Source organism: Hypanus sabinus, chromosome 4, assembly GCF_030144855.1.
Source record: "Hypanus sabinus isolate sHypSab1 chromosome 4, sHypSab1.hap1, whole genome shotgun sequence".
Lineage (NCBI taxonomy): Eukaryota > Metazoa > Chordata > Chondrichthyes > Myliobatiformes > Dasyatidae > Hypanus > Hypanus sabinus.
The window spans coordinates 42,299,662-42,326,985 of NC_082709.1; the positions used below are offsets into that span (position 1 = coordinate 42,299,662).

General features: G+C 40.9%; 1 long non-coding RNA gene across 1 annotated transcript in view; it reads right to left on the bottom strand.

The window, feature by feature from the left end:
- LOC132392687 (uncharacterized) overlaps positions 1-27,324 on the bottom strand; it is a 74,433-nt gene that overhangs the window by 36,936 nt on the left and 10,173 nt on the right. Inside the window, exon 2 of the long non-coding RNA XR_009511621.1 lies at positions 3,546-3,683. This is a non-coding gene — a long non-coding RNA (uncharacterized LOC132392687). The remainder of the gene's footprint in view (positions 1-3,545; positions 3,684-27,324) is intronic.

Here is a 27,324-nt window from a genome sequence, read left to right on the forward strand (position 1 = left end):
ATACTTTACAGTAGGGATAGTGTTAACTGGCTGAAGCACAGTATTAGATTTATGTCACACATACTGCTTAGTGTTGAGGCCAAAATGTTCCACTTTAGTCAGAACCCAAAAAAAAGGGAAAAATTTAAAACTGAAATGTCAACATTTCAAAATTATTCATTCCCCTTTGTCAAGTGCTTAGCTGAACCACCTCTCACAGCTATTACAGCCAGTAGTCTTCTTGGATAAGTCTCTATCAACTTTGCATAACATGATGGAGAAAGATTTGCCCATTACTCCTTGCAAAATTTCTCAAGCTGTGCCAGGTGAGATGGGGATCAGTGGTGGACAACAATCTTGAGGTCTTGCCAAAGATGTTGGATTAGGTTAAGGTCAGGACTCTGACTGGGCCACTCTATGACACCAATTTTCTTCATTTGTAACTGCTCCATGGTTGTTCTGGCCGTGTGTTTTGGGTTGTTGTCCTATTGAATGACAAACGTCCTCCCCAGTTTAAGCTTTCTGGCAGAAGCTAGCAGGTTTTTATCCAGGAATTCTCTGTATTAAGCAGCATTCATTTTCCCATCACTCCTGGCCAGATTTTCAGTCCCTGCTGCTGAAAAGCAACCCTATAGTATGGTGCTACCTCCATCATACTTTATATTTGGGATGGTGAAACCTGGCTGATGTGGGTTATTAAATTTACACCATACGTACCTCTTAGTGTCGAGGCCAAAAAATTCCACTTCATTTTCATCCGACCAAAGTTCAAAGTTGAAAGTAAATTTATTATCAAAGTATGTATGCCATATACAACCTTGAGATTCTCCTTACAGGCATCCACAAAACAAAGAGACCTAACAGAACCCATTAAAAAGACCTTCAAACATCCAATGTGCAGAAAAAACAAGCTGTACAAATAATAAAAGTAGGCAATTCACATTTGGAACTGAAGCTCATGAAAGTAAGTTCACTACCAAAAAACTAATCACGGTAGATCCAGCCTCAGTTCAGCACGGAGATGCGTAAACCTCACAAGAGCAAGCTGAACACCGACTCTTCCCTCTCCTCCAGTACCAACACCCCAATCTTTTCAATCTGTCCCAGTACTTAAAATCGATCAAACAGTGGGTCATTCCTCAATCTCAGACCCAGGTCTTGCTGCTTCAAGATGCCCTCGGGCCTAGGGCCCACTGCTTTGATTCAGCCCAGACCTGAACTTTCCAAACTAGCCCGGCACTTAAATCGGTCAAATATCGACTTGTTCCTTGCTTTCAGGCCCGGGCCCTGCTGCTCAAATCTGCCTCTCCTCACCTCGATGCTCCAGCAACAGTCATACAGTAGCTTGTTTCCCTCTCTCAGGCCACAAGACCTTCTTCCACATCTTTACAGTACCTTCTAAGTGACATTTTGCAAAATCCTTATGGGCAATTTTATCCTTTTTTCCACCGGGGCTTTTCTCTTGCCACTCTTCCATAAATACCCTTATTGTGCAAGGTCATAGAGATTGTGGAGTCATGACCTTCATCTCCAGTTGCAGCCACTGACTTCTGCAGCTCACTCAGAGTGACTGGTGTTGTCACAGTAGGCTCTCTTACAATTGTCATTCTTCTCTAGTGCCCAGGTTTAGCTGGGTGGCCTGATCTAGGTAGCGAGGCTACAGATTCATATTTTTCCCACATCTTCATGATCAACTGCACTGAACTCCAAGGTGTGTTCAGTGCCTTTGAGAAGGTCTTGTACCCTTCCCCAGATATGTGTTACCCTATTATCATTTCCCTGACTTGTCTTGAATGCTCTTTTGTCCTCATTTTGGTTTGGTCTATTGAAAATCTATCAGATTGTTGGACCTTACAGTGAGATGGGTATTTGTTCAGGTGATCCTTCAATTTTCCACATCAACAGATTGGGTGAATTGGTAATTAATATACAGTATTGCACGTGAGGAAAGTTAGCATTGTAATTACAAAGGGGATGAATACTTATTCAGCTTCACAATTTTCATTGTAAGCTTTTAGTAAATTGTTGGCAAGTTTTGGAGTTTTTCCTTTGATTTGACATGATGCACAATACTTTGTAGATCAGCTCAAAAATCCTACTTCAATATATTTTAAATCTAGAAAATAAGACATTAATCATGAAAACAGTTGTGGGGGCTGAATACGTTTTCAAGGCCTCTATTTCTCGACCTGAGCAGGTAGGGTCTGTACTGTGCCTGAATTTGGGTTACAGAGGGCAGAGGCCGTGCCCCCAAAATGCACTGACAGAAAGGTCAAGGTTTGATCAGAACTTTTCCTTGTGACAAACTGAGATATATCTGACATACATTAAATTAAAATTGAAGTAACTGCTGTAAAAATTCAGTGTATCACACCCCTTCCCCACCTGTACCTCCTTCCAAACAGATACATGATCTTGACTTGTACGCTGTTTTTAGAGTCGACAAACTATGAATTTTTAAACATTTTAATAAAATTAACTACTGCATACCAAGAAATAACAAAAACGTTAATCTGTAAAACAATTTCAGGGATCAAAGTATCCTTTACTTCTCTCTGAAGTGAATAGGCCTATGATCCAGTGCCATGTTTGATCTGATGGAGGATCGGAAAGGTGATTCCCCAGCCAAGAACTCACAGCAAGACCAGGCTCTGCCATTGGCTTCCGTGAGGTGTCAAGTACCAGAATAAAGTGACAGATGCAGCTCCATCTGTCTGCCAGTCAATCTCACATTTCTGTTTCCTTGGTGCTGGTGTGGATGTCTGATGACTGCTGATCAGTTCAGGCTGATCATTGATGGTTCCAACCAGAATCAGCAAGTCCAACTCGCAGGATTTGCCCTGACTAAGCAATGAGGTTATTCTCACTTCTAAGGAAAATTGAATAAAGTCATACATGTATTGCCTTTTGTTCACTTGTTCATTTATGGAACAGGCTTGAAGGAATCACAAAGGACAAATCTATGATATAATGTCAGAATGAAGAGAGGTCGATGACACCAGCAAGTTGTGCTATGTGGTCTTCTCCATTGAATAGCAATCCAGGTTCAAAGCCAGCAATTCTACCATTCATATCACTTCATTTATACACCTTTATCAACTGTGGTTAGCTTGTGTTATGATCACAGCCTGGAGGCTATTGATTGGCCATGTCTGCCTAGGCTTGCATTTCAACATGCAGGTCAGAAGTGGGATGCTTGCAGATGACTGCACAATTCGTGGCTCCTTGAGTAGTGAAGCAGTTCATACCCAAATGCAGCAGGACCTGGACAATATCCAGGCTTGGGCTGACAAGTAACATTCGAGCCACGTAAATGCCAGGCAATGACCATCTCAACAAGGGAGGCTCTAACCATCGTCCCTTGACATTCAGTGGCATCACCATCTCAGAATCCCCTACTATCAACAGCCTGACAGTTACCATTGACAGGAAAATGAACTGGACTAGCCATCTAAATGGAGCAGGTCAAAGGCGAGGAATCCTGCAGCGTGTATCTCACCTCCTGACTCCCCAAATCCTGTCCACCATCTACAAGTATCAGGTCAGGAGTGTAATGGAATACTCACCACTCGCCTGGATGAGTGCAGCTCCATCAACACTCAAGAAGCTCGACACCATCCAGTACAAGGCAGCCCACTTGATTGGTACCCTTCCACAAGCATCCAATCCCTCCACCATCGAAAAGTTGCAGCAGTGTGTAGTATCTACAAAATGCACAAAAAGGGGTTATAGGGAGCCACATTGTGTATGTAGCTTCACCAGTTTCTGGTAAATGGTAACTCCCTAAGTAATAATAGCAGGGGATTTAATGACGATAATGCCATTGAACAGCAGGGGGATAATAGCTGAATCTTTTGTTGTTGCATATTGTCATGGGGCATAAATGTTACCAGAAACGATTCACATGAGCTTCAGTAATGGAGCTATGCCATGCGGATAATGTTTACAGTTACTTGGATTTGGACACCGAGATCCCAAAAACACAAGAAATGTGTCCTCAAGCTTAACCTGCAATGCAATATGATCATGGTTGATCTACACTGCACTTGGTCTCCTTGGGGAATCGATAACAGATTTACTGAAGCATATGAGACAATGGCCTATCTTTAATATTCACAAGACAAAGCTCCTCTTTTATGTTTTTGTAACTTTAGGAACTAATCAAAAGAAAAACACAGAAGCTGGAGCATTCCCTACCTAGTTTTTCTTCACTTTGGTTTTACTGAGGTGCTCACATATGACCTGGTGGCATAATGACATATGCCATAAGAGACTTCTTACATATAGCCCATAATGAATTATATAAGCAAACAAAGAATGCTCAAACAATATATTTGCAATATTACTCAAATATTACTGAAATATTAAATAAACTACACTCCTTCCGCTTCGCTATAAACACCCACTCAATATAGAATGCATCTCCTCAGATTTGTAACATATTGTTTTCTAGTCATCCAGTTCTGTCCTTAACCTTTCCAAGTACCCACTTCTGATCACCTCTGTAGCCCCCACCAAGACTGCTTGTCCAGGAGTGGAACATTGAACCTCTTTATTTGAGGAACCCTCAATTTGTCTCGGCTCTTTGTTCTGCATATTCCTTCTGATATTGGGCTTGAGGAGATCCAAGTGTGAGTGCAAGAGATGAACCAAGAACAGCGTACCTGGTGAGTTGTTGGTTATGGAGTGTGTTGCTTTGTGATATGCAAAAAGGAGTTTGGTGATCTTCTAATTCAGTGGAAGTGTAGTCTGCTCTGCTGACATTGCTTGCAGTGCATTCTTTAGACTCTGAACAAACCTTTCAGTCGAGCCAGATGTAATATGTATTATTCCATTCATTTTCAAGAATAACTGAAACTGTTCTGCAACAAACTGTGGTCCATTGTCACTGCCCAGTCCCTGAGAAGCGGCACCTGAACACATCAACAGCATGCGATCTGTAGTGGCTATTGGGAACACTTCTATCAACTTTAAAGCTGCATCCATGACTTCCAAGAAATTTATGCTCGTGAATAGTCCGGCAAAATGCTCGTGAATATTCTGGCGAGATGCTCTTGAATAGTCCAGGAAAATGCTTGTGAATGGTCCGGCAAAATGCACGTGAATCCTCTGCCAGGGAAAAGCAGGCCATTCCCAGGGATTGGGAGGCACTACTCTTGGCATCTTCTGGACGTGTTGGCATACTGAGCAGTGCATAGCAAGCTGCTCAATCTGCTGGTGTATCCCCAAGCCACCAGACAAAGCTTCAAGCCAACACTTTCATTTTGTTAATGTCTAGTTGACCTTCAGCACTTTAGTCCTGACCTTGGATGGTACAACTTCTCTCAATCCCCACATAAGGAAACCCCTGTCAAGGGCAAGTTAATCCCAGTGTTGGTAAATATGGTTAAATTGAAATCTCTGCTGCAGATTACAGCCATTTTGGGTTGAAATGTAGATCTGACACAGAGTGGAGTTTTTTCTTGGTTTTCTTTTGGATCTTTTCTGCCATAATAGGAAGACTTCCGATTTGCATTACGGAGAGTCAAGCTAGCGTGCATCACATGCTGGCCGCTTGTTCCACATTCTCACAACCCTCTGAGTGAAGAAGTTTCCCCTCATCTCCCACTTAAAATTTTCACCTTTCACCCTTAAGCCATGACCTCTAGTTGTAGTCCCATCCATCCTCAGTGGATAAAGCCTGCTTGCATTTACCCTATCTATACCACTCATAATTTTTATACCTCTGTCAAATCTCCTCTCAATCTTCTACATTCCAATGAATAAAGTCCTGACATATTCAACCTTTATATATAACTCAGGACCTCTAGGGCCAGCAAATCCTTGTAAATTATCTCTGTACTATTTCAAACTTATTTAGATCTTTCCTGTAGATAGATGACCAAAACTACACACAATACTCCAAATTAGACCTCAGCAATGTATTACACAACTTCAACATAACATGTCTTCTACAAATTCATCTTCTAAATCCAGTACTTTGATTTATGAAAACCAATGTGCCGAAAGCTTTCTTCATGAGGCTGTCAACCTGTGACACCACTTTCAATTAATTGTGGACTTGTATTCCCAGATCCTTTTGTTCTACTGTACTCCTCAGTGCCCTCCTATTCACTGTATAAGACCTATCCTGGTTGGTTCTACCGAAGTGCAACATCTTACGCCTGTCCACATTAAATTCCATCTTCCATTTTTCAGTCCATTTTTCCAGCTGGCCCAGACCTTGCTGCAAGCCATGATAATCTCCCTAGCTGTCCACTATACTCTCAATATTGGTGTCATCTGCAAATTTGCTGATCCAGTTAACCATATCTTCATCCAGATCATTAATATAGATGACAAACAAGAAGAATGGGCTCAGTACCAAACCCTGCAGCACTCCACTTGTCACAGTCAGAGAGGCAACCATCTACTACCACTCTTTGGCTTCTCCCACAAAGCCAATGTCTAATCCAATTTACTACCTCATCTTGATTGCTGAGCAACTGAACCTTCATGACCAATCTCCCATGTGAGACCTTGTCAAAGGCCTTGCTAAAGTCCATGTAGACAACATCCACTGTCTTGCCTTCATCAACTTTCCTGGTAACTTCCTCAAAAAACTCTATGAGTTTGATTAGACACAACCTACCACTACACGAAGCCATGCAACTATCCTTAATCAGTCCATGTCTACCCAAATGGTATCTGGTCCCTTAGAATACCTTCCAATAACTTTTCCACTACTGATGTCAGGTTCACATGCCTATAATGCCCCGGTGCATCTACTTTGAACTACTTTCCGTACTGGGTTGATGGTGACCTTAAAATCATCACAGATCCTGACAGACACATCCTGTTTGGCTACAGGAACCACTGATATTACCCATAGGCTCCATTCAACATCAGAAAGAATTCCTTCAGCCTCCATGCAATCTCGCTCACTGGCTACTTTATCACAGATGGTATAAGAACCCAGATGGACTTCATAAACCTGGGGTGTGGCATTTTCAGTTAACACTAATTTATCCTTGATAAGTCTTTATTGACCATTACCAAGATTTAACATTGCTGTTGCATCATCCAGAACCTTTCTTAATTCTCTTTCATTTGACTCTATTACAGGGGATGTGGAATGCAAATGATGGATGGATCTCCAATCATGTTGTAATTGTCTCAGCCAATCATGGCCCCACAATGCTGGCCCTCCTGTTTTTACAGCATACAGGCCCAATGTGGCATATTGATTGTTACATTTCACTGTTGCAAATGTCACTTCCCCAGGAGTTATCTTTTATCCAGTATAATTTCTTCATTAGATAGCTGCAGGCTTCAGTTTAGTATCTTTGAAATACCGTTCAAACTCATTTTGTGTAATGACTGAAACAACTGAAGCAGAGTCCAATTCCATTTTAATTAATTTGCCTCTCACTTTGTTGTAAGCCATATTACTTGTCTGTTGTTAGTTTTCACAATGTAAATCATAAGGCTACCCTGTCCTGAGTCACGCTCATCATTATCAGATTTTTCATCAACAGCATGCAGATTAGTGCTCTTTTTAAAATTGTCATTTGACTTTTCATCTTTATCTCTTCCCTGTGCAGTCCCTTTATTTTTGTCTGCCCGACATGCTCTTTGTATGTGTCCTATATTTTTGCATTTCCCATAAGTTTCACCTTTAAACCTGCATTGGTCTGGTGTATGTGACCTCCCCCCCCCCACCCCCGCCACAACAATAACACAATTTGTTTGGCCAAACAGGTTTCTGTTTAGACACTCCAATTTTGTTTATGCTTACTTTCATTCTTGACTACAACTCACTTACCTCTCTGGCTACTGTTTCCATTGGTATAATGAATTCAATTATTCTTTTAAATATGAGTGTTTTCAGTTAAGATCCATTTTTGAATGCTTTCTTGTAAGATTCTACAAAGTAAATGATTTCTCTGTGCATCATTAAGCCATCACTGAACTGACAATGCTCAGATTATTTTGCAATTCAGCCATGTAAGCTGAAATGGACTTCCCTGCCTTTTGATTCTGCTTATGAAACCTAAAGCCATCAACAATGATTTCAGTTCTAAATGTCCCTGCATTACTCTCACGACATCAGCAAAGCTCATTCTGGCTGATTTGGTATGCTTTCCTACCCATTGCTCTCAGCAACACTGGCACTCGTTTCTCAACGGCTATTTAATTTGCTTGAAAATTCAGCTCAATTCGTTCAGTATAGATCATCCAGTTATTAGTTGTGCAATCGATTGCATTCATCTTTCCAATGTAGCCGACTATTTCTGCACTTTTAAATTTATTATTATCACTCAGTACTAACTGTTTATGAAACCGTGGCCATATTGTTGCTTATTAATTTTGTCTGTTTTCTGCCTTTTTTAAACTCACATATCTCTTTTCCTTTCCAAAGAAAAATGTGCTGTGCTTCAACAGATACGTAGTTATCTTCGGTTCATTTCAGAACTTCCTTACCACCACTGTTATGTTTTGTAACTTCAAAAACTAATAAAAAAAAGCACAAGAACCAGGACATGGTCTAAATTTTCTTTCCTTTTTTTTAAGAGAGTCACTCACCAATGACTTTGTGGTGTAATGATATACACTGTTCCTATACTTCTTACATATAACCCATAATGATTTATGTAATCAAACAATGAATGCTTTATCAAACAATATACTGACAATATTACTCAAATATTACTGAAAGATTGAATACACTACATCCTTAAATTCCTTCCACTGTACCACACTGCCCTCTGAAGATAAAGATTCACAAACAAAATCCTTGAAAATGTGGGCCAATTCATATCCCTGGTGTCCATGGCTCAATGTGTCAGGAAATGTGTCGGAGGCTTGACAGACAGACAGTCATACTTTATTGATCCCAAAGGAAATTGGGTAAAAAGCAGAGCAGTGGAGATGATTCAGTGGTGAAAGATAACTGGAACATAACAAGCCGTGAGGGTCCACAAAGCAAGAGAAAGCAGACAATGAGACCTACTGGCTACAAGGTAAACTTTAGGCAGGAAGACTGAAGGCTAGGAGCAACTGGTTGAGGCTGGATGACTTGATGAGTGAACAAGGAGTGTATATGAGAACTAGAATAAAATAAGCTGTAGGTCATGAGTCTGGAATGAGCAGTAGGTGAATAGTCAAACACGAGGAAATCTGCAGATGCTGGAAATTCAAGCAACACACACACAAAATGCTGGTGGAATGCAGCAGGCCAAGCAGCATCTGTAGGAAGAAGTACAGTCGATGTCTCGGGCCAAGACCCTTCATCAGGTCTAACTGAAAGAAGAGATAGTAAGAGATTTAAAAGTGGGAGGGGGAGGGGGAGATCTGAAATGATAGGAGAAGACAGAGGGGGAGAGATGAAGCTAAGAGCTGGAAAGTTGATTGGCAAAAGGAATACACAGCTGGAGAGGGAGAGGATCATGGGACGGGATGGGATGAGAAAGGAAGGGGGAGGGGAGCACCAGAGGAAGATGGAGAGCAGGCAAGGAGTGATTGTGAGATGTGCAGAGAGAGAAAAAAGAGAAAAAGAAAAGAGAATGAAGTGAAATAAATAAATGAGGGATGAGGTAAGAAGGGAGGGAGGGGCATTAATGGAAGTTAGAGAAATCAATATTCATGCCATCAGGTTGGAGTCTACCCAGACAGAATATAACACCTTATATTCCATCTAGGTAGCCTCCAACCTGATGGCATGAACATTGATTTCTCTAACTTCTGTTAATACCCTTTTTTCTCTTTTCTGTCTCTCTTTTTTCTCTCTCTGTCCCTCTCATAATCACTCCTTGACTGTACTTCTTCCTATAGATGCTGCCTGGCTTGCTGCATTCCACTAGCATTTTGTGTGAGTAGGTGAATACTATTAGCTAGGTGCAGACTGGGAGGTGCTTGCATGTGCAAGCTCAGAGGTGTCAGTAGGAGCAGGCCCAACACTGTGAATGCAGACGCTGTTGATAAAATTCACCATCATCTTCATTGAACCAATTCAAACCCACAGAACTTGAATGGAAGCACATCAACTTCCAACCAGAGAGATCGGCCAAGAGGAAGTCTTCCTGGGAATGTGTGGGAATTAGCAGGTGGCTGCTCAGCTTGGAAAACATTGAAATATATGGAAATAAAGTAATTATTAGGTTCTCAGAAATAAATGTGAAGCATTGTGGTGAAGGAAAGTTTAGTTTAATTAGTTCAATCAAATTGTACTTAGCCATGGTATTGCCACAAAGTATATTCAAAGTCAACCAGCTTGAAATCCTGACATCATTACTATTACTCTCTGCTGTGAATCATCTTTGTTTTATATCTTCTCACATTTTGTACTGTAATTTTACAACTATAATCAAAATTCCCTTTGGTCTGCACAAAACAACTAACCTGAAGTAGATTATACGCGTTAGGGCATGAACATGGGAGCTTAAGATACAGTCTTCAATAGGAATCTGTATATGTGGCAATTAGGTTGTAACAATTAAATAATTTATATATCATAAGAGTTTTGCATGGGCAGTAACATCATGGGCTCAGCTTTGGCTCAGGAGGTGAGTCATTAAATGGTATGCAAGAAAACCCTGTTTGGATTTACAATTTTGAGTTAGGAAAGGAAAGAGATAAATGAATCCAAATGCATTTGTGTGATGTTTGAGACAAAATGCTGATAAATAAAATAGTGAAAGATAACCCTGTGGTGGAGGAGAAGATAATCTCAGCAGATGAAGTCAATGAAGAAATAACAAACATCGTCCTGGATTAGAGGGATACCTAGGGTAAAAAGACACACATTAAGAGTTCCTGATCTGTGAAACATAGAAACATAGAAAACCTACAGCACAATACAAGCCTTTCAGCCCACGGAGTTGCGCCGAACATGTCCCTACCTTAGAAATTACTAGGGTTGTCCATTACCCTCTATTTTTCTAAGCTCCATGTACCTATCCAAAAGTCTCTAAAAAGACTCTGTTGTATCCACCTCCACCACCATTGCTGGCAACAGTGTTCTTGGTTTAAATCAACCTAAACATTTACGAAATACTGTTTTCGCAATTTAATCACCCATGCCAACATCGGTTTTACAAATGTTGGTTATCAACCTCTGAGGTTTTGTCACACTAAATATAATCTGGAATTTTCTTGGGATTGGAATTGGTTTATTATTGTTCCATGTACTGAGGTACAGTGTAAAGCTTGTCTTGTGTACTCTTCATACAGATCTATTTATTACAAATTGCTTCGAGGTGGTACTAGACAAAGCAATATCAGACTCCAGAATAAAATGCAACAGCTACAAAGAAAATGCTATGCAGATAGAAAAAGAGGTAGAAGATCAGAATGAGACAAATTGAGAAATCAAGATTCCATCTTGTCATACTAAGGAGTCATTCTATAGTCTTAGAACAGCAGGACAGAAGCCGTCCTTGAGCTTGCTGGTACATGCTTTCAGGCTTTTGTTTCTTCTGCTCAACGAGAAAAGGGAGAAGAGGAATTTATTTCCTTGAGGAGACTAACTTTTTTCAGATTTATTCCATTGTTTAATTATTTATTATGAAAATCATCTGAAAAGAATGATGGCATTTATTGGACACTTTTAAGGAGGTAACTCTTTCTGTTCCACATTTTGTTACATTGAAGATATTGGTCTGAATTCAACCACAGTTCTTTAGTTTAACTAAACTTAAATTGTGTGAACTACGATTTCAAGATGATGAACCACTGGCTACTGTAAAATTTATGGAGGTTTCTAATTATGGACAAGGCAATTGTATCTAAAAATGCCAGTTGGAATTTCTGAATACCCTAATGATCTGAGATGAATAGAGTTAATACTGAATATAAATTATGTTTTTCATTATTGTTGAGGTCTAAGATGATGAGAGGCATTAATCGTGTGGATAGCCAGAGGCTTTTTTCCAAGAGCTGAAATGGCTAACACGAGAAGGCATAGTTTTAAGGTGCTTGGAAATAGGCACAAGTAGGATGTCAGAGGTATATTTTTAATACAAATAGACTGAATTGCGTAGACTGAATTGCCAGCAATGGTGGTAGAGGTGGATACAATAGTGTCTTTTAAGAGATTCTTAGATAGAATCAGAATTATCACCAGCATGTGACGTGGTATTTGTTAACTTAGCAGCAGCAGTTCAATGCAATACATAATAGAGAAGAGAAAAGAAATAAAAATAATAATAAATAAATAAATTGCAGTACACATATAGTATATTGAATAGATTAAAAATGTGCAAAAATCAGAAATACTGTATATTAAAAGAAAGTGAGGTAGCGTCCAAGGTACACAATGCTTAGAAAAGTAAAGGGCTATGTGGAAGGGAAATTCTGGGCAGTTTTTAGAGAAGATTACATGGTTGGCACAACATTGTAGGCTGAAGGTCCTGTAATGTGCTGTAGATTTCTATGTACTATGACGTCAGCCAGTTGTGCGCGAACAGTTTAAAAAGGGCAAGGAATCTGCAGAAGTTTTTGATTCGGAACAAGAAGGAAGCAGGAGAGCACCTAAGGATTTCCAACGGGAAGATATTTTGAGTTCTCGGGGGAAGAGAGAGGCCAGACTTTGCAGGCGCATGATGTCAGTCAGTTGAGTGTGAACAGTTTTAAAAAAAAGGCAGCCATATCCAGCTGGCAGCGTTGTCAGAGGCAGCAGAGTGAAAGGGCTTTGGTTCCACGGGCTTCGGCGGTAACGGGACGAGGTGGGGCAGTTGTTGATTGCTAAAGGAGGTAGTATGTGTGTGAGGGCAGTTTTCTATGGGCGGTGGGAGGTCCTGGAGTCCCCCGGCATCCTGGACGGCCACATCTGCACCCGGTGCATTGAGATGCAACTCCTAAGGGACCATGTTAGAGATGCAACTCACTGACCTTCGTCTGGTCAGGGAGAGTGAGGAGGTGATAGAGAGGAGTTACAGACAGGTGGTCACACCGGGGTCATGGGGGACAGAGAAATGGGTCACAGTCAGGAGAGGGAAGAGTCAGGTACTAGAGAGTACCCCTTGACAATAAGTACTCCTGTTTGAGTACTGTTGGGGGGAACAGCCTAACTGAGGGAAGCGACAGTGGCCGTGCCTCTGGCATAGAGTCCGGCCCTGTGGCTCAGAAGAGTAGGGAAAGGAAGAGGAAGGCAGTAGTGATAGGGGACTCTATAGTTAGGGGTTCAGACAGGCGATTCTGTGGACTCAGGAAAGATACTCGGATGGTAGTTTACCTCCCAGGTGCCAGGGTCTGGGATGTTTCTGATCACGTCCAAGATATCCTGCGGTGGGAGGGAGAACAGCCAGAGGTCGTGGTACATATTGGTACCAATAGCATAGGTAGGAAAAGGGAAGAGGTCCTGAAAGAAGACTACAGGGAGTTAGGAAGGAAGTTGAAAAGCAGGACCTCAAAGGTAGTAATCTCGGGATTACTGCCTGTGTCACATGACAGTGAGAATAGGGATAGAATGAGGTGGAGGATAAATGAGGGATTGGAGCAGGGGGCAGGGATTCAGTTTCTGGATCTTTAGGACCTCTTTTGGGGCAGGTGTGACCTGTACAAAAAGATGGGTTGCACTTGAATCCCAGGGGGACCAATATCCTGGGGGGCAAGTTTGTTGGAGCTGTTGGGGAGGGTTTAAACTAGTTTGGCAGGGGTGTGGGAATCAGAATATGAGTGCAGGGATTAAGGTAGAAGGACAAGGGCAAGATGCTAAGAGTTCTGAGTTGATGAGGAAGGACAGGCAGGGGACAGAACATAATTGTAGCCAGTTAAAGGGGTTGAAATGTGTCTATTTCAATGCTAGGAGTATTAGGAACAAGGAGGATGAACTTAGAGCATGGATTAGTACGTGGAACTACGATGTTGTTTCTGTTACTGAAACTTGGTTGGAGGAAGGACAGGATTGGTTTATACAAGTCCCAGGGTTCAGGTGTTTTAAAAGGAATAGGATGGAATTAGAAAAGGGGGGGGGGGGAGTGGCATTACTGGTCAGGGATAGTATCACGGCTATAGAAAGGGAGGACGCCGCAGAGGGAGTGTCCACTGAGTCGGTCTGGGTGGAAGTCAGAAATAGGAAGGGATCAATCACTGTTCTGGGAGAAGTCTATAGGCCCCCAGATAGCCCTCGGGACACCGAGGAGCTGTTAAGCAGGCAGATTTCAGAATGGTGCGGGAAATACAGGGTAGTAGTTATAGGTGATTTCAACTTCCCTCATATTGACTGGCACCTCCTGAGTGCAAGGGGGATAGATGGGGCTGAATTTGTCAGGTGTGTTCAAGAAGGATTCCTGACACAGTATGTGGACCGGCCGACGAGAGGAGAGGCTGTACTGGATCTAGTTCTGGGTAATGAACCTGGTCAGGTGACAGACCTCTTGGTGGGGGAGCATTTTGGTGAGAGTGACCACAACTCCTTTAGCTTCAGTATAGCTACAGAAAGGGATAAAATCAGACAAAATGGTAAAGTGCTTCACTGGGGAAGGGCTAACTGAAGGAATGAGCCAGGTACTAGTGAGAGTAAATTGGAAACAGATGTTCAAAGGGGAAAGCACAGAAGTAATGTGGGAGAAGTTTAGGGACCACTTGAGCTGGGTTCATGATAGGTTTGTCCCACTGAGGCAAGGAAAAAATGATAGGAAAAGGAAACTGTGGCTGACGAAACATGTGAGGCAACTCAGCAAGAGGAAAAAGGAAGCATATGTTAGATATAAGAAGCAGGAAGTAGGAGGGGCTTATGAGAAATATAGGGTAGCCAGGAAGGAGCTAAAGAAAGGACTTAGGAGAGCTCAAAGGGGGCATGAGAAGGCCTTGGCATGTAGGATTAAGGAGAACCCCAAGGCATTCTATGCGCATGTGAAGAATAGGAGGATGACGAGAACATAGGTGGGACCGCTAAAGGATAAAGAGGGCAACATGTGCCTGGAGGCAGAGGAGGTTGGGAAGCTCCTAAGTGAATACTTTGCTTCAGTATTCACAAGTGAAAAGGATCTTCATCAGGATGAGGTGGAAGTAGAGCGGGCCTGTGTGCTGGATAATGTGGAGTTTAAGGAAGAAGTAGTGCTGGATCTTCTTAAAAACATTAAGATTGATAAATCCCCAGGGCCAGATGTAATACACCCCAGGTTGTTGTGGGAATTGAAAGAAGAGATCACAGGAGCATTGGCCATGATCTTTGAATCCTCTTTGGCTGCAGGGGAGGTGCCGGAGGACTGGAGAATGGCAAATGTAGTTCCCTTGTTTAAAAAAGGTAATATGGAGAAACCTGGGAACTATAGACCGGTGAGTCTTACATCAGTGGTATGCAAACTACTGGAAAGGATTCTTAAGGATAGGATCTATGAGCATTTGGAGAAGTACAGTCTACTCATGGATAGTCAACATGGCTTTGTGAAGGGAAGATCGTGCCTCACAAGCCTGATTAAGTATTTTGAAGAAGTAACAAAAGATATTGGTCAGGGTAGGGTAGTGGATGTGGTCTACATGGACTTTAGCAAAGCATTTGACAAGGTCCCTCATGAGAGACTCATCCAGAAAGTCATGAGGCATGTGATAAATGGAACCTTGACTGTTTGGATAAAAAAAAATGGCTTAACGGAAGAAAGCAGTTGTGGAGGGAAAGTATTCTGTCTGGAGGTTGGTGACTAGTGGAGTGCCGCAGGGATCTGTCCTGGGACCCCTGCTATTTGTGATTTTTATTAATAACCTAGATGTAAAGGTGGAAAGATGGGTGAGTAAGTTTGTGAAAGACACAAAGATTGGAGAAGTTGTGGATGGAACTGTAGGTGGCCGAAGGTTACAAGAGGATATAGACAGGCTGCAGAGTTGGGCAGAAAAATGGCAGATGGAGTTCGATCCGGACAAGTGTGAGGTGATGCATTTTGGAAGGACAAACCAGAAGGCTGAGTACAGGATTAATGGTCAGTAACTTGAGTGTGGATGAACAAAGGGACCTTGGGGTTCAAATCCATACATCCCAAGGTTGCTGCACAGGTTGATAGGGTAGTTAAGAAGGCCTATGGGATACTAGGCTTCATTAACAGGGGGATTGAGTTCAAGAGTAGAGAGGTCATGTTGCAACTCTACAAATCTCTGGTGAGACTGCACTTAGAGTATTGTGTTCAATTCTGATAACCTCAATATAGAAAGATGTGGAAGCTAAGGAGAGGGTGCAGAGGAGATTTACCAGGATGTTGCCTGGATTGGAGAACAAGTCATATGAAGCAAGGTTAGCAGAGCTGGGACTTTTCTCTTTGGAGCATAGAAGAATGAGAGGGGACTTGATAGAGGTCTACAAGATAATGAGAGGCATAGGTAGGGTGGATAGTCAGTACCTGTTTCCCAGGGCACCAATAGCAAACTCCAGAGGGCATATATACAAAATTAATGAAGGGGGGTTCTGATGACATCATCTTAGAGAATGGTAGCTTAAGTCACTAGCTCCTCCGTAAAAACACGTATTAAGCCCCATTATACGTGGCGAGTACGACTGAAATTCTGAAAGATACAAGGGAGTTCCAGAAAGATATAAAGCAGCAACTACATGATATTAAGTCAGAGCTCGCCAATGTCAATCAAGAAATAGCGGTGGCAGAGACTTGAATTGAGAAGGTGGAAGATTGTGTTCAAAACGTGGAACGGATACTGAGTAAGACAATAAAATATTAAATCACCAAGAAGGACCTGGACCTGGAGGGAATATCATGGTGGAAAAATATCAGAATATACAACTTTCCCAAAGGAGCGGAGGGCTTGTCTACGACAGAGTTTGTCGGAAAGTTGCTGCGGGACGCGCTAGTGCTTCTCTCGACTATGGAGCTGGAAATCGAGAGAACGCATCGTGCACTAGTCCCGAAACCTACCCGAGGTAAGCCACGCTCAATAATAATTAAATTCCTTCGGTACAGTACCAAGGCGGAGATTCTACGAAGGGCCTGGGGTAAGAAGAGGTTGTTTTATGTGATAAATTGATATATTTCAACCAAGTTAACCCCCCCCCCAACATTCCTGCAGAAACAAAACGAATACTCTGAAGTAAAGCGAGTACTAAAGCAAAAAAGGATTAGATTTCAAACTCTGTACCCTGGTAAGCTTCTAGTGTTTTATGGAGACGGGATGCAGTTGTACCAGACAGTGGAAGAGGCAACTACAGACATGAAGGCCAGAGGGTTTCCCATCAGTGTGATCAAACCGAGGGAAAGCCTGGCAGAGGAATTATCCTGCTCCACTTGGGAAATAGTGCGCGAATCGAGAAGGCAGGAGACTGGAGGAGGCCATCCACATAATGAACTGGGCTCTAAAAAAGGCACAAATGCCACCCAGTTGGAAGGAAGTGATAATCTCAGCTATACCGAAAGAGGGCAAGGATAAAATGGAATGAAGGTCATTTAGACCAATATCGGTTCTTAACGTAGACTATAAATTATTTACCTCCATCATGGCCAAATGATTAGAGGAGTTTCTACCCATACTGATAAGTAACAATCAGACAGATTTTTATACGACAACGCCAGACACAAGACAATATACGAAGGACACTTCACATTATGGATCATCTACAAAAAAATAAAATCGAAGCAATAGTGATAAGCGTGGACACTGAAAAGGCATTTGATTCGGTTAATTGGAATTTTCTTTACAGAGTTTTACATAGATTTGGTTTCCAAGACACAATTATTAAAACTATACAGACACTATATGACAACCCTATTGCTAGGATTAAAATCAATGGATATTTATCAAATAGTCTTACTCTAGAAAGGGGCACAAGACAGGGTTGTGCATGGTCACCGCTACTCTTCGTATTATAATTGGAAATATTAGCTCAATACATCAGACAAAATGAAGATATCAGGGGAATTACTATAAAAGGGATAGAGCATAAATTGGCTTGTTACGTGGATGACATTTTGATCTGTCTAGGGCAACCAATATACATACTCTTTACCTAAATTGATGCAATCCTTTGAACAATATGGTCAATTATCAGAATACAAGATCAACATAGATAAAACCCAATTACTTTCATATTAGTATAGCCCACCAAGAGAAATTGAAAGTAGATACCCTGGGCATGGCACACAGAGTCTTTCAAATATTTGGGCATCATTATGCCAAAAGGTTTGGCAAAATTATCAGAATGTAATTATCAGCCTTTATATAAAAAAATTAAGGAAGATATAGGCAAGATGGAACCTGATTCCTTTATTCAGTCTCCGTTCAAGGATTGAGTCTATTAAAATGAATATACTGCCCGGACTGTTATATCTCTTTCACACCCTACCAATAGAGATTAATCAAAATCAATTCAATTAATGGAACAAGATGTTATCAAGATATATTTGGCAGGGCAAAAGGCCTAGATTTCATCTCAAAACTTTGCAATTGGCAAAGGAAAAGGGGGGATGGGGCCTACCTTTTCTTAGAGATTATTATTTTGCTGCACATTTGAGAGCTGTGATATGTTAGTGCAACCCATCATATGACACTCAATGGAAAAACATTGAAGAGCGGGTACTTCCCATCCCTATACAAATAATTTTGGCTGATAACAACCTGCAAAGATACATAAATACTACTGATAACCCATGGGTGAAATTGACTCTTAAAATATGGAAAACTATTATAAAAGAATATAATCTAGAGGGAGATATTGCAATTCTTAAATGGTGTGCATATGACTCGGATTTTACACCAAATAAAATTGGATGCTAGATTTAAGGACTGGACAGCTAAAAGAATAACAGTTCTTTGCAACATAATGAAAGAAGGAACACTGTTCAGTTCAGAGAAGCACTTATTAGAAAAACAAGATTTTTATCGTTATTTACAGATGCGACAATATGTTAATAATACACTTAAAAATGTAACCAAGGCAAGTACATGCTTGATAGAGCTATGTAGAAAAGCATATAATTCAGATAACGGTAGTAGAATCATTTCAAGCATGTATAAGGGGTTGTCAAGTCTTAAAACACATTCGACTTCATACATTAAAACAAAATGGGAGAAGGAAGGAGGGATAATTATATCTGAGGAAGAATGGACAACAATATGGAGGTATCAATGGAAGTGTACCAGTTCATTGAAATGGAGGGAGTTTGGATGGAAAAACTTGATAAGATATTTTATTACACCCTCTCAGAAATCCCATTATGATAGTAACCTCCCTGTTTGCTGGAGAAATAGTGGAAATCAAAATGCAAATCATTATCATATATTTTGGGACTGCCCTGTTATCAAAGACTATTGGAGGGGAATACACAATGCCCTACAAGACATCTTTAAATGTGAGAGTAAGACCATATATTTTGGATATATACCTCAAGAATGGTTGAAAAGAGATAAGTATTTAATGAATATACTCTTGGTGGCTGGTAAAAAAGACTCATACTAGGAAATGGTTAACACAGGAAATCCCAACTTTAAATGCATGGGTGGAAATTACAAACTCTATTTCCAGAAAAGTTGGGATATTTTCCAAAATGCAATAAAAACAAAAATCTGTGATATGTTAATTCATGTGAATCTTTATTTCACTGACAAAAGTACAAAGAAAAAACTTTCAATAGTTTTACAGACCAACTTAATTGTGTTCTGTAAATATACACAAATTTAGAATTTGTTGGTTACAACACACTCAACAAAAGTTGGGACAGAGTTAAAATAAGATTGAAAAGTGCACAGAATATTCAAGTAACACCGGTTTGGAAGACTCCACATTAAGCAGGCTAATTGGTAGCAGGTGAGGTATCATGACTGGGTATAAGAGTAGCATCCATCAAAGGCTCAGTCTTTGCAAGCAAGGATGGGTCATGGCTCACCCCTTTGTGCCAAAATTCACGAGAGAATTGTTAGTCAGTTCAAAAGGAACATTTCCCTATGCAAGATTGCAGAGAATTTAGGTCTTTCAACATCTACAGCACATAATATTGTGAAAAGATTCAGAGACATCTCAGTGCGTAAAGGGCAAGGTCGGAAACCACTGTTGAATGCGCGTGATCTTCGAGTCCTCAGGCGGCACTGCCTAAGAAACCATCATGCTACTGTAACAATTATAGCCACCTGGGCTTGGGAGTACTTCAGAAAACCATTGTCACTTAACACAGTCTGTCGCTGCATCCAGAAATGCAACTTGAAACTGTATTACACAAGGAGGAAGCCATACATCAACTCAATGCAGAAATGCCGGCGAGTTCTCCGGGCCCAAGCTCATCTCAGATGGACCGAAAGACTGTGGAACCGTGTGCTGTGGTCAGATGAGTCCACATTTCAGCTAGTTTTCGGAAAAAACAGGTGTCAAGTTCTCTGTGCCAAAGATGAAAACGACCATCCTGATTGTTATCAGTGAAAGGTGCAAAAGCCAGCATCTGTGATGGTATGGGGGTGCATCAGTGCCCACGGCATGGGTGAGTTGCATGTGTGTGAAGGTACCATTGACTCTGAGGCGTATATTAGGATTTTAGAGAGACATATGTTGCCATCAAGGCGATGTCTCTTCCCGGGACGTCCATGCTTATTTCAGCAGGACAATGCCAGACCACATTCTGCACGGGCTACAACAGCGTGGCTTTGTAGACACAGAGTGCGTGTGCTTGACTGGCCTGTTGCCAGTCCAGATCTATCTCCTATTGAAAATGTATGGCGCATCATGAAGAGGAGAATCAGACAACGGAGACCACGGACTGTTGAGCAGCTGAAGTCTTATATCAAGCAAGAATGGACAAAATTTCCAATTGCAAATCTACTACAATTAGTATCCTCAGTTCCAAAATGATTAAAAAGTGTTATTAAAAGGAAAGGTGATGTAACATAATGGTAAACATGCCTCTGTCCCAACTTTTGTTGAGTGTGTTGCAGCCATTAAATTCTAAATTTGTGTATATTTACAAAATACAATAAAGTTGGTCCGTAAAACTATTGAAAATCTTTTCTTTGTACTTTTGTCAGTTAAATAAAGGTTCACGTGAATTAACATATCACAGATTTTTGTTTTTATTGCATTTTGGAAAATATCCCAACTTTTCTGGAAATGGGATTTGTACAATGGACATTTACAAAATGGAGAAGATAACAGCATCTGTTAATCATAAGCTGGAACAATTTGATTCATACTGGGAAAATGGTTTAACTACATAATGCCTCATAGGCCTGATTCTATTCTCACAAATCAATGAATATGTTGTAAAAAAAAGATCACTCCCTACTTGTACATAGTTTTTTTCCTTTTGCTTGTTTTTTCTTTCCGCTCTTTTCTATAAGTGTATACCTCAGATAAATACTTTGTGGAGATTTGTGATATATATGATTATAATGATATATATGTACAATGTCTGAAATACATCTTATAGAAATGTTTGATGATGAACTTCAATAAAAAAATAAATTACAAAATTAAGGGAGGGAAGTTTAGGGGAGACATCAGGGGCAAGTTTGTTTGTTTGTTTGTTTTTTTACACAGAGGGTTGTGAGTGCCTGGAATGACTTGCCAGGGATGGTGGAGACTAAAACATCAGGGGTATTTAAGAGCCTCTTGGACAGGCACATGGATGAAAGAAAAATGGAGGGTTATGGGGTAGTGTGGGTTTAGTACTTTTTTTAAGGATTATATGGGTCGGCACAACATGGAGGGCTGAAGGGCCTGTACTGTAGTGTTCTATGGTTCTATGTTCTATGAGGAGTGACAATCAATAAAACATTAAAGAGCTTTAGATGAAGTGCCTATAAGTTCCTTATTGTATAAAACTGTTAATGCATAAAGGGTTGAGGAACAAATTAAGGTTTGCTTTTAAACACTATAGCACAGTACACTGTGATAAACCAACAATGAGCAGTCAGATGCATTTTCACTATTAGCACCAATGCAATTGCTTTGTGCTGAGGCGAAAGGAATGCTTGGAAGTTAATTGGTATCCTCACCGCCAGGATTGTAAAATGTAATCTACTCTTTTGCCTCATGGTTGTCCTTCAAGGTGAACAGACTTGCTAAACTTGCAACCAGTCTAAACCGGTGAGAGTTGAGTCAGCCGATTCCTCAGTATTCACAACACTGGACTCTGACAGATTCAACATGGAAGATTCAGTAGATAGACAGGACTAGGATCGCTCAAGAAGTTAGGTACTTCTGTTTTCAAGTGTGCTGATGTTGGACTTCCTGAACATCTAGACAGTGCAGTGGGGAAACGTCAACAGTTCCACACACACAACAGCTGGCATTTCTCACAAAAAGCAGCCCAATGAGTTGTCAGTTCACTTTTTTCAAGTTAAGTCTCAAGCATCGGTATGTTGACGCTGCAGGAGTGCATTTTCATTTCTCTTTCTGTCACTTTTACCCTGCCTCTCGATCAAAGGTTCTGTCAGTTAGTTAATTACTATGATATACTGTGTATTGAGACTTCCTTTGTCAGAAAAGTGAGAGTGTAGATAAAGAATTCTTTAGACCCTAACAACTAAAGGAAAAAATACACGATGGTACAATTAGGCTACTAATCTGTTTCTGTAAAATTCAGCTTTAATTCATTGGAGGTCAATGGAGCGGAAATATTCTCCCTCATCTAGTTTCCCCGAGGTCATCATTATTTCATATATCTCCATTGGGTCACTGAAGGCTTCTTTTCTAAAGAGAAACTCTTTTTATCAGCTAGTTGAAACTATCAGAAAGTTGTTTGAGAAAGTGATGAGAATAAAGATGGGATTAATTTATGTATAAATGGATAGTTGATGGTCAGCATGGCTTCAGTGACCCAAAATACACTTTTCTATGCTGTATCTTTCTATCACTCTGTGAAACCTCAGATCTGGTATCATCCTTGTAGATCTTCCCTGTCTCTAGTGGCCATCCACTAAGGTATTGAGACTAGAACTGTGCACTCAATTATAACTCTACCAGGAACTGATTAATGTTGAAAATAACTTTATTGTCTCTGAGTTTCCCATGCTGAGACATAAATCCCAGCGTTTTATTAGTATTTTAAAAAGCTTTACTGGCCTATTGCTGCTTTTAGTGATTTATTCAGCTCTATTCCTTGTGGTTCTCCTTTTGTTATTCCATCCCATTAGGTTTCTTATTTTCAAATTTGAATTCAGTGTTTCTATTTTTCCTGTCAAGATGCATCAGCTCACAATTAAACACATTAAAAGATTTTTTTTTAGCGTGTCACACCAGACAGTCAGCCATTCTTCTCTGGCACGTGGTGTCAGGATGGGTCTACTTTCGGATTAACCGGGTCACGGTATGAACGTTCCTGACTCGACCCTTGTATTTTTTTATGAGGCCGAGTGGCTAGCTTGACGCTCAACCTGGCACGGATGGAAAGCGCACTCGGGAGTGGCCCGACTTGGATTCGACTTCGGAGCCTTCGCTCCGGAGTCTGGCACTGATGCCATTGCACCACCAGCTGGCCGGTTAAAAGATTATTTAGTATTTAAACTGCTGGTCAGTATCTTTTACACTGCATTCATCCTGAAATCCACAGGCAGCATTGTTTCAGAATCTGAAGGCATTTTCTTTTGACATCAAAGAACAGACTCTGGTGTTTTAGTATGTAGACCTCTTGGTGGGTAGTGCAGATGAGAGAATGATCAAAAGGCACGCATATGAGGATAACTGCCAGGATAAAAGCGGAGAGGGAGAAGAGCTCTTGACTGGATATCAAATACATGAATCTTCAAGGAGGAACCTCATAGCACATATTTAATATGTTTCAGGAAAGACATTCTCACTGAGAATGTTATGAACCAACCCTGGAGCAGACCAAGGAAGTTTTGCCAGTGAGTATCAGATCTAAGGTTTGAGTTATAGTTGAAAAGAAAGTGATGTAGGAATGATGATTTGAAATGTGTCTGAGAATGATGATGGAAGATGGCATTTATAGTCCTGGCCACACGTGAGGGGCCATTGTACATCTTACAACATTGCACCCAGGCTTTCGTTGGTTGGCTCCTACTCCAGGTGTAATCAAAATGCAAAATCCACACAGGCACGTAACATCATTCAAACTGTAATCACAATAAAGACATAAATGAAGCACAATTTTACAAGGAAGAATGCAATTACAACAAAATAATAAAGTCCACTTTAGAGGAAAATGGTCATAGTGTAGCCAAAGTGTAGTGATAGGGTTTTGCCAGGAAAACCCTTCTCATCTTTTTTTCCCAGTCCTAATGAAGGGTCTCAGCCCGAAATGTTGACTGTTTACTCTTTTCCATAGATGCATCCTGGCCTGCTGAGTTCCTCCAGCATTTTGTGTTTGTTACTTGGGAGAGGATTTCTATTCCAGCAAATCAATCACACCAAGCATAAAGCCAAAGTGCTGCCAGTGGTGGTGATCAAAGAACTCAGAAGGTTGAAGGGAAGTAGCAGTTCTTGAACCTGGGACTTCAGACTTCTGTGCTTCCTGTCAGATGGTAGCTGCAAGAAGATAGCAAGGTCTCCTTAAGGCAGCACCTCCTGTAAATGTGATGGGAAAAGACATGGTTGCACTCTAATGTATGCCCTTCTTAGTAAATAAGATACAAATACAACCTTTAAACTATTATGTAGTTCCATATTTGATTAACCAGCTACTGAGAACATTTTGCAGCTTTAACATAGACTGAGAGAGGCAGAGCATTAACAGTTCTGCTAAGCAATCAACCGGTTTTCAGGCTGTATTAGAGGTGCTCGTTAAAAAAACCCTTAATCCATGCATCCTATTGGCAGCAGCCCCAAGAGCTACAAATAAAGTTTAAAGCTATGTTGTGATTAATTGCTGTAACTGTTGAGATGTTGTCACTAACAGATCTTGGCTTATCCATTTACAATATAATAATTGCTCCACCCATGTCTGTGAAACACACCAAACAATGGAATTGAATTGCTTGGGCTTCGGGATTGGACTGCTGAGATTTACAGGCCACATATGGTCTGCTGAGTACTGCTGATTTATCTAATCCTATCTTGTTCCAGTTTATTAAAGAAGATGTTTATTAAGCCCATTGCATTCTCATCATAACTATACAAGCTCTAACTGTGATGGCACTCCTAAATGAAATTTGAATATTAATATTCTCAGCCATGCATTTCTTTCTTCTATTTACTGTTGACAATTTACATTATTTTATCCCTTTCAATCCTTGCTCATTTTATCTATAATACATTCTTTCGCAGTCACACACTTAACTCTAATTCATTTGTATCTGGAGTGCATTATACTAGCAATATTTGAAATTCACCATCTCTGCTGGAAATGCACAGTTCGTTATTTGAATGTGAAATATGTTTTGATTTGGAACTCCCATCATTACACAACACATTTAAAAAAATGTCCCTCAAAAGGATGCTAGCACCAGCAGCAGAGAACGTTTGTTTGTGTTGTTTCAGGGATGAGTACAACACAATTTTTGCTCATATTTGCCCAAGAAATGTTTGAGATTTATATTCCAAAGCAAACTACTAAACACTTGCTCGGAGAGTCAAGAATAAATGTGGTTAGTTAATTCATCTGCAGTGAAGTACTGTCAGCATTATTTTGGATAATATTTTTTAATTAAATGACTAGTTGCCTCATTATAGCAATAAGTGGTAAATTATTCATCTTTAAAATCATGTGGTGGTGCCTTAATATATGCTGCTTGTGAGTGATTCTCTACCTTATTTGAAAATTATTAATGTCAACCCATGCTGTGGAAATTTGTGCTATGGAAATTTTATAAATTAATTTGATTTCATCAATTTCTCTGAGGTGGTATTATCATTCATTCCTCAGTGGAAATTTATAATTCTGTACAGTTGAACACTGAGATATGGGCTTTTGAATTTTTGACTTTTTTGATGCTTTGGGGAAGAATGGAAAATGATAGGAAAACTGGAGATGCAACAGGGGATGCTGAAGAAGGAAACGAGATGAGGTGCAAGATCCGGTTGAAGATGGTGGTGGTAAAGCACAGTGACTTCTTGTCAGTAGCAAACAAAACAAACAAAACTGCTAACTAATCACCCTTTTTCTGGTGAACAATCACAGCAATCAATAGGCTGTAGTTTCCATTTCGGAGATGAGCTTTAGAACTGCCTCTATGTCCTGGCAATTTTGTGGTGTGAACTGAAGTCTAGAAGGTACACAACGGTTGCAGCGCGGAATGTATGGGCTGAGCCAAGGCGGCGTGGCCTGCAACTGAGAGTGGGAGATGAGCCATTGTTCAGCCATTGCTGGACCAGTTGAAGGTGATTTGATGTAGCAGAACTGAGGTGAGGCAAGCAGAGGCAAGGCAAGTTCGAGGTGATGGGTCCGGGCCCAGGCCCAAGAGCGAGAAAGGACCCAAGGTTTGATCGATTTAAGAGCTGGTGCAAATTGAACAGGTCAAGAACAGGCTGAATCAAGTTGGCGGAGCCAGGTCCAAGAGCATATCAAAGTGGCAGGGCTCAGGTCTGAGAGCAAGGAACACAAGGTTTGATCAATTCAGTCACCAGTCCAGATTGGAAAGATCTGGCACAGGCTGAATTGAAGCGGCAGTGTAGGGGCCCAAGAATGAGGAATGATCTGAGGGGTCAGATTGAAAAGGTCAGCGTGTCAAGGCTGGAGGTGAGGGATGGGCTGGTTCAGCTCGCTACTCCACAAGGTTTACTCGTCTCTGCACTAAACTGGGGTTGTGGCCTGCAACTAATGGGCTGCAAGGTCAGCTGCTATGATGACTGGCTTTGTGGCTGTGGACTCACTTTCGTGAACTTCAGTTTGCATGATTTGTTTTTATCTGCACATTGGCTGTTTGACAGTCTTCATTTTTTAATGGGTCTTATCGACTTTCTTTGTTTTCTGGTTGACTGTAAGGAGATGAATCTCAACATTGTATATGGTATACATACTTTGATGATAAATGCATTTTGAACTTTGAGCTATGAAGTAAGCTGCCAATTTGCCACCATTGGTTCCTTCATCCAGAGATAATGGTGTAAGTTGCATTACATGAACTTCAAATTTGGCTTCATCAGATTGGCGGGTTTTGGAATAAAATCAGAGAATGCTGGAAGCACATAGCAGATCAGGCATCATCTGTGGAATACAGAAACCAAATTAAAGTTTCAGGTCAAACATCTTTCAACAGATGTTTGACCTGAAACTTACCCCATCCCTATCTATAATTTTAGTCTGGTTCTCTTTCTCTCTCTTCCCCCCCCCCCACTATAATCTCCCCCCAGCCCTACCCTTCTTTCTCTTTTATTTCCCATAATTCTCCACCTTCCCCCAGCCCATTTCCCTTCAGCCTATCACTTTCCAGCTCTTTACTTCATCCCTCCCCCAACTTCTTATCCCCCCCTTGACAATCCCATGTTACTTCACTCCTGATGAAGTGCTTCGGCCCGAAACGTCGTCACTTCCTCCTCCCACAGAT